Source organism: Anolis carolinensis, chromosome 6 (assembly GCF_035594765.1).
Source record: "Anolis carolinensis isolate JA03-04 chromosome 6, rAnoCar3.1.pri, whole genome shotgun sequence".
NCBI classification, from domain to species: domain Eukaryota; kingdom Metazoa; phylum Chordata; class Lepidosauria; order Squamata; family Dactyloidae; genus Anolis; species Anolis carolinensis.
Window position 1 is genome coordinate 66,162,192 of NC_085846.1, and position 18,142 is coordinate 66,180,333.

At 40.1% G+C, this 18,142-nt stretch overlaps 1 protein-coding gene across 1 annotated transcript in view; it reads left to right on the top strand.

Annotated features, from left to right (window-relative positions):
* The first annotated feature begins 2,237 nt into the window (after positions 1 to 2,237).
* The window catches only part of ctnnb1 (catenin beta 1), a 43,879-nt gene continuing 27,974 nt past the window's right edge, over positions 2,238 to 18,142 (top strand). Inside the window, exon 1 of the mRNA XM_003223954.4 lies at positions 2,238 to 2,390. The gene's annotated coding sequence lies outside the window, so the exon portion shown is untranslated. The remainder of the gene's footprint in view (positions 2,391 to 18,142) is intronic.

Sequence of the window (18,142 nt, forward strand, 5' to 3'; positions counted from 1 at the left end):
GTTCCTCATGTTGTGGTGACCCCCAGACATAGAATAATTTTTGTTGCTACTTCATAACTGTAATTTTGCTACTGTTATGAATCGTAGTGTAAATAATATCTGATATGCAGGATGGATTTTCATTCACTGGACCAAATTTGGTACTTATAGCCGATACACCAAATTTGAATACTGGTGGGACTGGGGGGGTTATTTGATTTTGTCATTTGGGAGTTGTAGTTGCTGGGATTTATAGTTCACCTACAATCAAAGAGCATTCTGACCTCCACCAATGATGGAACTGAACCAAAGTTGGCACACAGAACTCCCACGACCAACAGAAAATACTGGAAGGTTTGATAGGCATTGACCTTGAGTTTTGGAGTTATAGTTCACCTACATCCAGAGAGCACTGAGGACTCGAACAATGATGGATCTGGACCAAACTTGGCACCAATACTCAATGCAGTAGAGTCTCGCTTATCCAACATAAACCGGCCAGCAGAACATTGGATACGCGAAAATGTTGGATAATAAGGAGGGATTAAGGAAAAACCTATTAAACGTCAAATTACGTTATGATTTTACAAATTAAGCACCAAAACATCATGTTTTACAACAAATTGCGAGAAAAAGCAGTTAAATACATGGTAACATTATGTAATAATTACAGTATTTACAAAATTGGCACCAAAACATCGCAATGTATTAAAACATTGACTACAAAAACACTGACTACTAAAAGGCAGACTGCGTTGGATAATCCAGAATTTTGGACAAGCAAAAGGTTGGATAAGTGAGACTCTACTGTGAACACTGATGGAGTTTGGGGGAAATAGACCTTGACATTTGGGAGTTGTAGTTGTGGGGATTTATAGTCCATCAATTAGGCACAAATATATATGTCTATGTCCAAGGAGCCCTGGTGGCAAAGTGCGTTAAAGCACTGAACTGCAGACTGAAAGGTCCCAGGTTCAAGCCCCGGGAGCGGCGTGAGCGGCCACTGTTAACTCCAGCTCCTGCCAACCTAGCAGTTCGAAAACATGGCAATGTGAGTAGATCAATAGGTACCACGGGAAGGTAACGGCGCTCCATGCAGTCATGCTGGCCACATGACCTTGGAGGTGTCTACGGACAACGCCGGCTCTTTGGCTTAGAAACGGAGATGAGCACCACACCCGAGTCAGACATGACTGGACTTAACCTCAGGGGAAACCTTTACCTTTGTCCAAGGTAAATGGTGTAAAGTAGAATGTTACTTTATAGTTCTACTTTATGGGATTTATAGTTCACCTAGAATCAATGAGCCCCTTGAACCCCACCAATGATAGAATTGGGCCAAACTTCCCACACAGAACCCCCATGACCAACAAAAAATACTGGTCTTTTGCGAACCCCCCCCCCCCCCCCCCCCAAAAAAAAAACTCCCGACCCCGGGCCCGGGTTGAGAAACGCTGTTCTAAGGCATCCAATAGTTGCCTATGTGTAAAACCACCTTGAGTCCACTTCGGGTTGAGAAAGGCAGAGTATAAATTGGGTAAATAGAACAGAAGCTGGGTGACCATCTGTCGGGAGTGCTTTGATTGTGTTTTCCCTACCCGGACTCGATGAACCTTGAGAGAGCCTCCTTGAGTTTTACAATATCCGTATGTAGTAAAACAGCACTAAGACGGGTTGAAAAGTCAGGCGGGAAGACGAGCTTTTGAATCCGTTTTTGTTTCCTCTCACGGGCCTGAGGAAGTTTTGCGGACCCTGAGGGCGCCATAACATCCCACGTACAGCTTGGTTTCGGTGAAACGACAGGATTGGGGACTTTTGATACTATCAAAACCATACTAGGCTGCAAAAGGGTCCCTGTAGCTTTAAAAAAAGGAAGGGGGGGGAGAGAAGCCAGGCTCTGCAGCTCGCGCCTCTTTCTCTCTCTCTCGCTCTCCCCTCAGGTTGCGGGAAGCCGCCTCATTCCTCGCGCTGAAAAAGGTGTCTCTCTCTCTCTCTCAGTTCCCAAAAGTAGCCCCCTCCGCGCCTCATTACACTCGGAGGCGAATCCCTGCACCCCCCCCCCCCGCCGCCCGCGCGCTCCCACAATTCCTTTCCTTCCCGAAATGCTAAAGTACTTCTCACTTTATCTCCCTCCGCGTTAGTTGCTTCCGAGAGCGCGCGCCTCTGCGCGTGTGTCTGTTTGTGCGCGAGCACGAGAAGCAAGCCGAGGATTGGGCGGAGCAGGGGACTCTTTTCTCTACCTTGAGGAATGCTGCGCGCGCGCGCTCAGCTCGTCGGCGGCAGGATACACTGAGAGAGTGCTTGTCCTCGCTATAAGAGGCTCCTGGTGAGCGGCGCCATTTTAAGCCTCTCTCTCTGTCGGTTCGGTGGGAGCGACGGCGACGGGGGAGAATAAGACCGTTCCGGGCGCGGTGAGAAGCGGGGGAAAGGGGGCTGCCTGAAGCGAGGGAGGGAGAAAGCAACCGAGCGGAGGGAGGGAAGGAAGAAAGAAGGGGGAGTTTGACGGTCTGCTGCTGCTTTCCTTACGGGGGCTTGCTTTGCGCCTCATTCCTTAGAGAAACTTGGGCTTGGTCGCACTACTTTTCCTCCTTGAGGTTGGCGGAGGGAGCAATAATGGGGCAGCGGTGTGTTCCTTTACAGGAAGTGAGTGGATTTTGGTGTTTTTTTGGAAGGAGGGGGAGATAAGTATGCAAAGTGAGTGGGGCAGAACTTGTAGAGGGAGCGGGTGAGGCAGGAAATAAAGAGTTGGGTCCGAGAAGGGGAGGTCCCGGCGTGTTTGCTCCCATTTTGGGGGCTGGGTGGGTGGGACGGAGCTCTCCCCCCATCCCCTCCCTCTCCTCGCCCCTTGTGTGCCCGCCATGCAAGTTCTCGGAGGGGGATCGCCTTGCACAAGGGCTGCTCCGTGTCTTGTTTGTTGTCTTGCGGTGGGGAGGCATTCTCGGCCTGCGTTTTGCACTTTCAATGGTGTTGGGCGAAGGGAGGTTCCCAGAAAGCGATCCGTCCCAACTCTCTCCTTCCTAAGGCGGATCCTGGAGGTGGGGATCCCTGCAAAGAATCTCCTTAAACCGCAGTACCTCATGGACGCCTTTAACAACCTGGGATTTGAGAACCCTTTCGTCCCGACTGTGCTTTCTCCTTCTTTGTGGATTGTTTTTATTTTATATTTTAATTGTCTTACAAGGTATATGATTTAATGTTGATTCATGTTATTAGTGTTGTCATGTCTATTGTTTTATTTTATACTGTTTTAGTTCTTTTGTTATAAGTTTACTGTTATTGTTATGTATTACTTTGATTTTTGATGTGTTTGTATTATTTTGGGCATTGAATGTTTGCCTTTTTTTCTGGGTGTAAACCGCCCATAGCCCCTTCTGGGAGAGAGGGCGATCTAGAAATAAAGTTTTCATTATTGTTATTATTATTATTGCCATCCCACTTGATTATTATGGATGTTTTGTTTCAGTGTCCTTAATAGGAGGGTCCTAGAAAGGGAAAGAGTATTTGACAATATTCAACAATAATCAAAAGCATGTCTCCTTATTGTCAGAAAATTAATAAAGTCCTGATGGGGATGGGGAGGGGAAATCTTTTTGGATTTCTTTTGATTGTGTGCAGTGAATTTCACGGCCTCCGTGGTGATCAAATAAATAGAACCATATAAGTTTAGAGCCTTCTTGTACCTTCCAGGTAAAGGGTCTGTTTATTTTAACTAACTATTGAATTAGCATACTAGAAAATCTTGACATTTCTCAACTCACAGTACTATGGATAGCTGTTAAATAATTCACTATTGCTCCGCAGGCATTTTCCCTAAAACTGAAAAATAATCTTTAAAACACATAATTATTTGACTATAAGACGGTAGCTGAATGGTTCTGCAGCCGCCTGGTTCTGTAGCCGCCTTATGACAGTCCAGGAAATAATATATACTCTAATTTTGTCATTTATTCTAGGTTACATATTTTATTTTTCTTTATTTGTTAAAAAGAAGGGAGAGGGATTGTTTTTATCTTGGCCTCCCACTTGATTATTATGGATGTTTTGTTTCAATGTCCTTAATAGGAGGGTCCTTGAAATGGAAAGAATATTTGACAATATTCAAAAATGATGTCAGGAAATCCTGATTAGTAAGGTCCTGGTGGGGTGTCGCCTCCAAATCTGGGGGGTGGGAGGGAAATTGTCTCAGATTTGTTTGGATTGTGTGCAGTGAACTCCTCCACTTTGGTGGCATTGGATCCCTCTTTTGGCCTTGCTTCAGGTTGCATACTTTGCGGGAGTGGCGCTCGGAGCTCTAAAAGTGTGTGGCAGGTTTGATGGCTGCCGTGCAGGATCTGACTAAGGCAGTGGTTCCTAATCTGTGGCCTGTTGACTACCAGTGGTTTGGAAGAACTAAAATATGGTCCGTGGCCTTACTGTTACTACTACTACCGGTAATAACATAGCCCAATAAAAAAAATTCTTGGTATCTTCATTTTTAGGCCTGTTCCTGCGGTTATTTGGGTGCATATTCAGAAAATTGCATTGGATAGACCACATCAGCTCTAGATTATTATATATGGTTTTCTGTGGGTGAGCAGATGGCAACTCCTGGATGGCATATATTCTGTATCAGAAACTAGAACTGATGTGGTCTTTCCAAAGCAGTTTTCTGAAGTAGTTCCCCAAATAACCAAGCAGAATTTAAAGTTGACCCCAAACGGATTTGTTACCCTTTTGGTCCTAATGTTGGATAGTGGTCCCTGGTCAAAAAAAAAAAAAAAAGGTTGGGAACCACTGGACTAAGCATATAATGTTTTGTAGCTCAGTTCGCAACTGTAGATGGAAGAAGAATCTTGAGGGGAAGGGGGCAGAGTGTGGGGCCCCTTCCACACAGCTGAATAAAATCTCACATTTTCTGCTTTGAACTAGACTATATGGCAGTCCGAGTGAACTCAGATAACCCAGTTCAAAGCAGATATTGTGGGATTTTCTACCTTGATATTCTGGGTTATATGGCTGTGTGGAAGGGCCCTGGGAAACCTTTCCCATTCAAGGGAAATGTACTATTGCATTTGTTGTTGCGGAGTATGGGAAAGCTGCCCTAGGCTTGTTCAGACATATCACCTGGAAGATACTTTGGGACTGTTGGTGCCTTCTACTATATCGCCGTTTAACATGATTTGCCGTAAATAATTCTGGTACTATTGCCTATTGTCCTTTTAAATCACATTAGTTGTGAAGTTGATTTTCCTTCCCCCCTTGATATTTGGAGGGAGGGGGTGTACCTGCATGCTACTTTGAGGATCCTTCCACACTGCCCTTTATCCTGGGATAAAGGAGCAGTGTGGAAGGGCCCTGAGATTACTCCCAAGATTTATGAGAAGCTGTTGCCTAACTACATTAAATCCTCAGAATTGTGCTTTCTGCCCTTCAGGTGTATAAAGAGGCTGTAATAATTTAGTACAGCCTTAAAAAAGAGCTCAATACATATGTATTGATGGGAATGGAAAAACAAATCTAGATGAAGTTGTGATTTATCAATAAGCATTTTATGGTGGTGGTGTTTACTGATATCTTAGTATAACAGTACAAGCTTAAGTATTTCAATAAAACTTCAAGCATAATTTTAAATACTCCACTATGCCCAATTCAAGTTGGAAATCATTGTATTCCTGACCTGAATGCCTAACCTAACTTGAGGGCGTTGCCTTGTCCTGCAGTTAAAGTAGCAATTTTGGAAGCTGCTAAAATAGTGCAGTTCCCAGCAGAAAACTATGTAACACATTTAGTAAAGTATATTTTATGTCCTTCACTGTTTCTACGAATGCGCCCCCCCCCCCCACATAAGAGCATGTTTATAAGATAAATTTGTCTAGCTTGATAGTTGATACCCTAATGTATAACTATATCGATCTGTTTCTCGATTAGTCCACTGACCATATCAACAATAACAGACAAAAATGTGTAGTTATTTAATCAATGAACTTAAGTGAAATAATCACCACTGACTACTTCAAAGTAGCACTACCACTTAAACATTATCTTCCCACAACTAGATATTTGAGAAGAATTAAAATACAGATGCATACTTCATTTAGTTTCTGAAATACTACATGTACAGTTTATAAAATCTCTTAAAATGAGGAAAATCTCATTTGACGAGTCAAATCACTTTTGTTCTCTTTATATTTAATTAAGATGCCTAATTATAGATACATAGAATTGGACCATTTCCACACATTTAGCATCTAATGCATTTGTTTTCTTATAAAACAATATTCCTTTTCTGCACCTTAAGTGTATGATTATGCCCAGATCTGTAGTCTTGAAAAGAGAACTTTCAAATAATTTTAATTATAGGATGCCATATATATTTCTCCTATAGTTAAAATCTGTCATGGTGTATTTCTGCCATCTGACTTGATGGGTTTCTCCAAATTGGGTTGTCTTTGTTGCAATCTGAGGAACAGAACTGCTTTTACTTGAGCTGTGTATGAAAGAACTGACATCAAATATCCTCCAAATTTTTCTACCATTTACTGTGTAATGTAGAGCTTAAAACAAAATGCGGAAGAAAGTGATTCTAATGTCTAACTACAAGTGTGGCATTCCATAGTGTGAAAATGAAGATGCTAATAGGTTTTCCTAAGTCAGGATTTTTCTATTGCACTAGACTACCAATTCTATTATTTGTTGGTACTTTACCATGCTGGGAGGGGGGCTGATAATAATTGATGTTCATAATATTTCCAGGGTACTAGGTTGGGGAAGACTAGTATATGCTGTTAAGTACAAAGATGATGATCCTAATCTTTGAGTTGAGAATGTATTGATAGCATCACATCTAGGGTTACCAACTTCTTTGACCTTAAATTGGTTACAAATTATATGAATGCGATTTCCTGCTTCTTAGCGGGGGGTTGGACTAGATGGCCCATGAGGTCTCTTCCAACTCTACTATTCTATGATTCTATATGTTCATTCAGGATCTGGTGAATTAATTGATTTCTTTAGAAATAAATACCCCATTACTGGGCTTCCTAAACCAGTTGTTATCATCTCCCAGGTTTTTTTTTTAATTAGCATTTTCTTAATCAGGTAATGGCAGAAGAATTCAAGGTGCACACTTTTCATACAGGCTTGGTATCCAAGCTTTTGATCCCCCCCCCCCCCCCCACTACGTTGTAAACATTTATAGGATAATGGTGAAACTTATCCAAGAAAATGGTTGCTGTAGTTCTTTCAATGTGGAAATGACATGCGTATAATCAAATCAGTCTGTTTCTATATTAATGAACCTGAGTTTGGATATTGCATTTACTTTTGTCTGGTACATGCAGCCGGTTCCTCAGTGCGCAGTCAGTGATATATTATAGCACAACATATACATGTTTGGCAACATGTCTATGCATGACAATATAATTCTCCCTCACAAAGTGATTCAAGGATAGAAAAAGTTGGTTGGCTGTGAAACTTAGTTTGTTTTGGCAAAGTATTAAATACTAAACCAGGGATGGGAATTGCTTTTCAAGTCTTTTCAGCTGGCTGCCATTTTCAGTAGTAAGGAATGCTGCCAATTGTTTAGCAACATTTGAAGAACTATAGGACTCCCACACATCTATACGCTCACCTCTATCCTCAGTGTGAGGAAAACATTGCAGTTGTTTTACAGTAAATGAGGAGACCAAATAATAAATACCTAGTGTGAATTGAGACGTACTACACCATTGTATTTGCAAAAGCCATATCATGAAAGCTTGCCATAAACTTTGGGATTACAAATTTCTGGGAGAAATAAAAAGCCGTGTGACACTTTCAAGCCTAGTGCAGCAGTTCAGATCTTGAGGTCTAAATTGGTCAACATAAATAAACCCACAATGAAGGTGATGACTACTGTAAAACTTGAAGCATATACATTTAGTATGAAAGTGTACATTCATAAAATCATACCATTGGATTTAGATGTTGTCGCGCCCTTGTTATAGAATAATACATTCAGTTGCTTTTTGAATTCTGTCAAGCATGGTATGGTAATTCTGTAACTGAAAATTAAGAGGTTCAGGCAGTTCCGAAGTTACAAACAAGATAGGTTCTGTAGGTTTCTTCTTAAGTTGAATTTGTTTGCAAGTTGGAACAGATGCCTTTTTAAGTATAACTCCAGCTAAATATGTGTATGTGTGTGTGTGTGTGTGTGTGTGTGTGTGTGTGTGTATATATATATATATATATATATATATATATATATATATAGAAAGAAAGAAAGAAAGAGAGAGCGAGCACTTTGGATAGTATAGGGAAGAGTTAACACCCCTGTGGTGTTTGTTTTTCTGTCTGTGCCCTTATTCAGAATGTTTAACCTCACATTCTGTCCCTGTGATAATTGCATTCTGAAAAATTTGGCTTGTTCTGTAAAAGGATTGGTGAGAAAGCTTCAGTTGAGACACCTTTCCCCTTGACAACTCTTTCAGGAGTGAATTTCCCTTCCCAAGAGTAGATTGCTCTCACTTCTTGTTGTTTTCACCCCCACCCCATATTGGGTCCCTTAACTGGGGGGGGGGGGGCTGTCTGTAGTTGTGCAGAGTAATCACATGCAGTACTAAGTGATGCATGGCAAGACTTAGGAGCTAATGTACAACTTTACTAGGTGAAGTTAGCACTAAATCTATGTAGTTTGATACCCCTAAAATAAGACATCCCCAGAAAATAAGACCTAGTAGAGGTTTTGCTGAATTGCTAAATATAAGGCCTCCCCCGAAAGTAAGACCTAGCAAAGTTTTTGTTTGGAAGCATGCCTGCTGAACAGAACACCAGAACATGCAGGATCGGTAAATGTACGCACCATAGAGAAGTAACAAGAAATTCTTGATAGGATTCACAGTTTGTCTGGTTATGCTGGTTTGTGATGACAACCACTGTACAGTATATAATAAATGCTCATTTTTTTGTTCAACAATAAATGTGAAATCTTCATGGAAAAGTAAGACATCCCCTGAAAATAAGACCTAGAGCATCTTTGGGGTCAAAAATTAATATAAGACACTGTCTTATTTTCTGGGAAACACGGTAGTTCAAAATGCCAAAAATAAAAAATAATTTCATTGCTCAAATACAGCTATTTAAGTAGCAAAATGATATTTTAAAAGCTGTAGTTTAAAATACAACATGTAAGATAGGGATTCCAAAAGCCTAAATGAAAAACATCAGAATGATAATACTATTTTAATAATTACTTTTACATTACGTTTTCATAAGCTTTTATTGTGGCCTTCCTTGATTACAAAACATGACCATCTATTGTAATTCAATCTGGTTTAATCTTAAAACTTGACCCTTATGATTTGCAATAATAGAAAAGGTATTTAAGTTACAGTTTGTAATGCTTGCTATGCTTGCTATGTTTGGGAGTTCGGTTCATAAATCATAATGATGCATAGGTGTTTATCTGCACAACAGTAATGACATTAGGAGTACTTTATGACAATATGAACATTAATGACACAGTTTCAAAATTGTGGTGTTTCACTAGAGCTGCTTTGATGCCTGTGGCAAGCACTTGCAAGTTAGCCTTGGGATGGTCAGTAATTGAAGGTTGTAGGCGGTATATAATACAAGATTTGACTAGAGCAGCAGTTCTCTCCTGAGGAGGGGACTGAAAGAGGAAGTCATGGTGTGTGTATTAGCAGTAGCATAAGAGGGGAGGCAACATAGTTTACTTGCTTAACTCTGCCTTTTGGTGTCACTGGGAGATTCCAAAATGTTATTTTTACCTATTACAATTTCAGATTTCAAGTGTGCAGTCTGTATCCTAATTTTGCAGACATCTGTATAGTGTGGTGGTTGTAATTCAGGTGATTCCTTCCCCATTTTCCTCTTGCACCAAGCTTGCTGAACAAAACCCCATGTCCCTATAGAAGATTTTGGGGAGTCAGGGAAGCTTGATATACCAGGTACCTAGTCTAGCTAACAGCTTATCAGTGGATGAATTTTTAAAAAGTTGCAAGTTGGTTCTATGATTCTTATTGAAGGAGTAAATTTGACAATATTGTTACTGTTTGAAGTTGAACCATCGTTGCTGCTAAGGGTTATTATGTTTTTGTTTTTTTACCAATCCTAATACAGTAGCTGCCGTGAAATTGCTACAGATTTGACTGTTGACCTCAATAACTAGTACCTCTGGAGGCAGAATTAGTAATTTCCCCAGCTCATAGCACTGCAGTTCAAAACTCCTCTGCTTATACTATTTAAAGTTAATGTCTAAGGCTGTACAGTAGGAAATTTCATCATCTGTTCTTCGTGTGTAGGCATCGCTGGTTATTTCTCCTATTGGAATTGACATCATGAAAAATAAAGCATTAATTGCTTTTACGCTCATTGTTTAACATCAATTTAACATCAACATGCTTGTGCTTCTATAAGTATCTTACCATGAAGGGCAGTTTATTGCCGCTGAACTGTGGCTCTGAATTTTGAAAGTAATGTTATACATCATTTGCTTTATGTAAATAGCAGTAGATAGACAAATTGACTATCATGTATAAACTTGCAAAGATTTTTAAAAATCAGCATTTTCTTAATATATTTCACTCTATTTCTCTTCTATTGGAACACATGGAGCAGAGGAATGACAAAAATACAAAAGGAGCTGTGGCAGGTGTTTTCCACATTGTAATATAATGAGTTTAAAGAAAATTCAAACATGGTTTCAGAATTATCTTCCAAGTAGTAGAGTCTCACTTATCCAACATAAACAGGCCGGCAGAACGTTGGATAAGCGAAAACATTGGATAATAAGGCATGATTAAGGAAAAACCTATTAAATTTCAAATTACGTTATGATTTTACAAATTAAGCACCAAAACATGTTTTACAACACATTGACAGAAAAAGCAGTCCAGTACACTGTGACGTTATGTAGTAATTACTGTATTTACGAATTTAGCACCAAAACATTGCAGTGTATTGAAAACATTGACTATAAAACATTGACTACTAAAAGGCGGATTGCAATGGATAATACAGAACGTTGGATAAGCGAGACTCTAATTGTGAAAGTGTATTTTATTGATAAAATTCAGAAATCAGAAATGTGTAGATTATATAACTTCTAACTTCTGCTCAGCAAAGGAAGCAGAACCTAAGTGGTTTGATTTTCTCACTTAGTTGTGCTTCTTCCATATTGGTGAATCAAGGCAGGACATTGTCTGAGTGAAAATTGTGCTTAAACCACCAGCAGCCCCTTGTAAAAATGGGCACACTTGCTTTGGAACCATACTCTGCCAAATCAACAATAGTTTTATTAACTGGTACTTCCTAAATTTTGTTATGCAGAAATATTTCAAAAATCAACATTTATAGAGTGCTGTCTTGATCAGGATGGGTTGATTTAAATGGCCAAGAAGAAAAAACCTAGTAGTCAGGCTAAAATCATGACTGCCATTGATACTAATTCATGTTTCTCATGCAGTGTTGCATATCTGAACCCATAAACTTACAAATGGGGTAGTATTTACTTAGCACTTACCACTTGATAATGCACCTGCTTGCATTGCATCCATGTTGAGCTTTTTCCTGCTTCAGTTATGAGGGAAAATCTTTAAAATACCCTCATACTGATGTGTCAGATGACCAGCAGCTATTGACATTTCATGCAGTTAAGTATGGGACTGCAGGAACCTGCTCATTGAAAAACTTATCTTTTCATCTAGTGGTTTTTGTTTAACTTTGTCTTTGACCAGCATCACCTTCATAAAGTAGTAAACGTGACAGTGGGTGATCTAGATATTTTTTTTAGTATCCTAAGGGCACCATTGAAATATTGGAAGCCAAGAAGGGGTCAGCCTTGGTTAGTACTTGGGAAACTACCAGTAAATACCAGGTGTGTAGGCTAGCTACATTTCAAGAGAAAGAAACTAGCAAAACCACCTATGGATATACCTTGGATAAATAATCCACTGAAATTCATGGGATTTCCTATAGGTGACTTTAAGGCAAGCGTATACATACACTGAAATTTTGGTATCTAACATAAGTTACATAGATAGTGCAAATCCCGAGTAGTGTTGGGACTGAATGGTTGTCTTGCTGTGCTTTTAAAGGAGCTCTCAAATAACAGTAATCAGTTATATGCAGACCAGTTGATTCTTAAATGTACTCTCAGATTCAATTTTTTGTAAAAACATTTTAGATCTGTTTAGTCTAGCTGATATGTCTGTAATGGATGGAAAAAGCAGGACAGCTTTCTGCAGAGGTAATTGCATGCTTATTGTCAGCTTTGCCTTAAACATAGTAAACTAGCCAGTGTAACCTTAAACTCTAAATTACAAGGAAAAGATTGCAAAATGTTCAGGCAATTAAGTGAATTTTGCTACTCTTGATGACATTGTTCATCTGGAGTGAAAGCTGCTTTTGGAATGGCACTCTTGCGCTTCTAATAGGGTTTTGAATTCTTAGCTGCGAGTAGGAAAAGACTATTTGAGTATCCCATAAACCACTTGTGCCTATAGGGCTTGCTTAGTCAATTTATATAGTGGTCAACCCAGTGGAAGTTCTGTCTTGGGCAGTGGTTCTCAATCTGGGGTCCCCAGATGTTTTTAGTCTACAACTCCCAGAAATCCAAGCCAGTTTACCAACTGTTGTGATTTCTGACTATTGAAGGCCAAAAACATCTGGGGACCTCAGGTTGAAAACCACTGATCTTTCCTGAAAGTTTATAATATTCTTTTAGAATTTATTGAAAAACTGCAAAACAGCGAATCCGTAAAAAGCGAACCGCAAAGTAGTGAGGGAACACTGTGTAGTGAGGGAACATTGTATGTTGTTACTCTAGAACAGTGGTTCTCTTAAGTGTGCTTCGTGGAGCCCTTGTCTCCACAAAGCATATTGAGGGGCTCCATGCTTTCTTCCCTTCTAAGCTTTTCCTCATCTTTTCTGCTCCTCATCCTCCCCTTCCTCCCCTTCCACCAAAAGCCTTTCCCCCCTGCTTCCCTCACCCCAAAATATTTTTTCCTTGCCTCCCTTGCCCCAAAAGCCTTTTTTTCTTTTCTCCCTTGCCCCTAAAAGCCTTTTTCCTTGCCTCCCTCACCGCCCAGATCCTTTTTTCTTTGCCTTGCTTGCTTTCAAAAAACCCTTTCCTTTCAAAAATCAATTTCCCTCTCACCACTCAGGGGGTGCTTTGATTGTGCTTTTCCTTCATAGCTGAATGGGGTTTGGACTACATGACCCCTAGGGTCTCCCACTGAAAGTTTGCCCATGCATGATAAACACATTATATATAATCTGATATATAAATGTTTCTTGGCTCTCCACAAGAACATATGGCTTCAGAAAGGGCTCTGTGGCTGATAAAGTTTGAGAACCCCTGCTCTCGAAATACATTTCATTTGTTTGTTACTATGTAATGGTTGGTAATGATTGACTCACACATGACAAAGGGAATGAAAAGTTTTGGGTGCCATCTGTGTGGTTTACCTCTTTTTAATTGAGGAAAAACATTATATGATTATTTGTAAGTATTAAGATTGGGGGCAATGAAATTAATAGTAGTATAGTAGCTTATTACTGCTTAGACCAGGGGTCCCCAAACTAAGGCCCAGGGGCCGGATGCGGCCCTCCAAGGTCATTTACCTGGCCCCCACCCTCAGTTTTATAATATAATATTTTTATATCATTTTTAATAATATAATATATTGTATATACATATAATATTGATAATATGTTATACAATATAATAATAATAATACCATATTATAATATTACAGTATAGTATCGTTCAGTATAGTGATATATAATGCTAATATTGTGCTATGCTAATAATATAATGCATTGTAAGTACATACAGCTGCTCTGAGTCCCCTTCGGGGTGAGAAGGGCGGGATATAAATGTAATAAATGTAGTAAATGAATGAATAAATAATTTTAGATTTAGGTTCACCTAAAGTCTGAAATGACTTGAAGGCACACAACAACAACAATCCTAATTCACTTGACTATCTCATTGGCCAGAAGCAGGCCCACACTTCCCATTGAAATCCTGATAGGTTTATGCTGGATACAATTGTTTTCATTTTTAATTATTGTATTGTTCTTTCATTGTTGTTGTTTTGCACTACAAATAAGACATGTGCAGTGTGCATAGGAATTTGTCCGTTTTTCCCCCCCCTAAATGATAATTTGGCCCCTCCACAGTCTCAAGGATTTAAAGCCCTCTGCTTTAAAAGTTTGAGGACCCCTGGCTTAGACCATAGGTCAGTGATTGCAAACCTTTTAGAGACTGAGTGCCCAAACTTGAGGGGGGGGGGTTGTTGGTCACCGAGGTGGTGGGCAGGCAGCGGCTTGCGTGCATGAGAGAGGGCGTTGCATGCTCCTTCTGGCATGCATTCCACCATTGCCATAGGCTATTCACATAAAAATAACTACAGTATAGAAGTGTAACAATATAAATATACTACATAAAATAAATGGTATATAGATCTTTTATATTACACTTCAATATAATTCTGAGGTTTTACAATTTTTTGTTTGCTATTCAGTTTATTATTTATTTATTTATTTATTACATGCATTTATACCCCACCCTTCTCACCGAGGGGACTCAGAGCGGCCCCGAGGGGAATCAGAGTTTAGATTGATTGTTCAGCATATGTTGTTTAAATAAAGCATCATCTTGAGTTCAACAATGATTTTGTCTTGTGTTTTGGTGGAATGATTTTTAAAATGGTCTAAATCTGGAACATAATTTAACTGAAGAAGAGAAATAAGGCAGCATACCTTAATTAGAGACACATACCAGATTTGTTGCTGATTCAACATTAATACTTTTTTAAAACCACAGATAATATACTTAATATAAGCAGGTTTTGCAGGCACTTTATTCTGTGCCCTATTCAGGTGAATAGGAGTGATTGGAAGGAAAAATGAGTTATATGAACCGCTGGTGGCAACAAGCTTTGTTTATGCGAGAAGCATAATTAACAAAAAGAGCCTGTGAAAGGCAGCATTCAGTTTCACTCTAGTTAGTCAAATACCACAATAGGATATACCGTATGTATTTGAGTATAAGCTGAGTTTTTCAGCTCAGTGTTTAGGCTGAAAAAGCCCCCCTTGACTTATAATCAAGTGAGGATTTGCTCATTCCCTCCTCTTCCCTTCTGTTGGTCGCTCATTTATCTCGCATGAGAACAACCATTCTCCCCCAGATATACATGTGGAGGGGACAGCAGGAATCCCCTCTTGGCTTCTCCTCCTCCACCTTCATTGGATTGAACCATCGGCCAAATGCACAGATCGCAGTGGAGGGGCTGGCCGGAGGAGAAGGAGCGGTGAGGGAGAGAGGGGGCTGGTGAGGAGGAGGTGCTTTTGCTTTCCTCTTCCACCATTCTCCACATGGAACAAGGAGAACCACTGCTATAGATGGTTCTCGCTGCCTAGAGTCCTCCCCTTTTTTTCTCCTGTTCTTCTCCATCTTCTCCTTATTCCTCTTCTTTTTATTTCTCCTTTATTTTCTGTTTCCTCCTCTTTCACTTCCTCTTCTCCTTCCTTCCTTCCTTCCTTCCTTCCTTCCTTCCTTCCTTCCTTCCTTTTCTTTGCTTCTTCCTCTTATCTTATTCCATTCTTATTCCTCCCTTCTTTTCTTATCCTTTTCTGTTTTCCTTCTTCTTTTCACCTTCACCTTTCTTGTATTTTCCTTTTCCCTTCTTTTCCTTCTGTGTTGTCCATGCCATACTGGGTACGAGGGGCAGTGTTTGCTCCCTCCTCCTCACCCCCTTCCCTTCCTCTCCAGCAGCCGCTCTGCTGCATGCCTTGCCTGGCCTTGCTGTTGCCGACACAGGAAGAGCTGGGGCAGGGTGAGTGGGCGCGTGTTGTGTGTACCCTGTGAGTGAAGTGGCAGAGGTGTAGTTTCATGCGGTGTGTTACGTGGGGAAGAGAATAAAACTGTGCCAAGAACCTCGGCATGAACGAAAGCAGTGACCGAGCAGCCTTTGAGGAGAAGGAGAAAGCAAAGTGAGCATGAAGGAAGAAAAGAAAAAAAAGAGGCTGAGACACTTTTTTATTTTTGAAATTTACCAGTAGCTGTTGCATTTCCCACTCTCGGGTTATACTCGAGTTTTCCCTGTTTTTTGGGGTAAAATTGGGTGCCTTGGTTTATATTCAAGTCGGCTTATCCTTGAGTATATACAGTAGTACAATTTAAAAATCAAAAACTAAGTTATAGTGACTTAACTTTTTCAGTTGTAATGATTTCATATTGGAATATGTGATTCAAGCTGGCACAATAGACATATCCTCTAAAAAGGCCATGCTTAGACATTAGAAATGTGCCAAGGAATGTGTTCTGTCAATCAAAGACTGCTGTTTCCCTGATCTCCTTTTGCTCAGGTATTCAGAGGCACACTGTCATTGATACTGAAAGTAATATAACATGAGCCCCAGCCTGCTTACCATCACCCCTCTCCCTTGATTCCCCATGCACACAGATCCCAGCTGCCAATTCTTGTCACATTTCATCCTTGGAGTTAATGCTGTTATCTCACAAGTAGGGAGCACCTCTGTCAAAATCTCCCCAGAAACAGGGCGTATAGTCAGCAGTGTCACATCTCATCACGTTCCACCCAAAGGGGCTTCTATATCTCGAAAGTGGGGTTATTTTCACCAAGTTCCCCCATCCCCCCTTCCCCCACACACACAGAGAAAAGGGAGCATGGTCACCATAGTGTGAACCCTGGTTATCAGGTTTTGTCATACCCCTTCAAGGGACTTCCACCGTTCCTGTAGAATGGGAGAGTGTAGCCAGGAATGAGCAAGGTTCACATAATTAAATGGCTAGACTATTTGGGGAGAGATGGGGGAGCATCATACTTGGAGACCAGAGATAGAAAAAGGACACATGCACTGGAGAAGTTGAAGGGAGGCACTGCAGACAGATGAAATAGCAGTGAGAGGATCGTCTGTCCTCAGTTTTATTTTCCTGCCTGCTGCATCAGTGCCCTGTCCTTGGCTTTGTGTTATGGCCAGACATTCTGTTCGTCTTCCCTCTTGTCCCCTTCTACGCAAGCTCCAGCCTCCCTTCCATAAGAACCATTTTCCACTCTTTCTCCCTTTTGCTCTTTTTCTCTATCCTACCTCAGTGGATTCATTGTCTTCATTGCAGTTTAGAATATTTGAATATTAAAAATATTTTGGTCCATAGTTAGTTGCATCCATGGATCGAGAGCTCAACAATAAGGAAGGCCTACTGTAGTAGCAATTGGGAGTCTTATACTATATATACAAGGTTTAGTCTCCTTTAATGGCATCCATATTGATAGCTATCACTTGCAGTAGCGTATTTAGTTTTACTGTGTATGACGTAAGTACTTCCATCTGTTCTGAATTCAGCTTGACCAAGATGACTGGGTTCTAGTATTAAAAAGCAGGAAGAAATACACATCTTGTCAGCCTTTACCTGCAGAAGTATACAGCTATAATCCTCTCACTTGTTTTTTCTCCAAAGCAGTAGAGTCCCAAATGCAACCTCTCTAGTTGAGAGGAGTTGATCCAGCCCATCAGAATTTGGTTTTTTCTCTGTACATTTTCCAATGCTGCAATATTTGTTTTTAAATGTGGCGAGCACAGCTTGTATTATATAGTATTCTAGTTCTATGAAATCATAAAACCATCATGATTACATTATGAAACTTGCACTTTTATCCAGTCATGGAACAGAAAATTTAAAAAACTTTACAATATTGGTAAACTAACAGTCAGATCATAGGCTCTATTCTGGTACTAAGTATGAAAGTTTTGGAAGTGAAAAACATTGCTGTTAGACATAGCTGACTGTCTCAAGTAGTATTAAATGTGTAAAATTCTGAGATGCTTATAGATTTCAGATGGCTGCTTGAATTGAGCACTCTTCTAGAGCTGATTTAATGTGCCAAGCAACAAATCAAAAAGTTCCTTTTCTGAATTTTTTGCTATAAAGTCACTAGATAGACAGCTGGCTCAGTCTCTCTCCTAATATAAAATATAGCAAAATGACACTGCTTAACAATACAGAGTTATTGTAAGAACTGTCATTAGATAATGTAGAGTTCTTTGGACATTTGAACCGCAATGTAGGTGTGTATTGTAGCTGTTGCAATGCCTGTTAATGTTGTAATAAGTGAAATTGCAAAAATGGTTTTGATTGAAGACCTGTCTTCTGTTA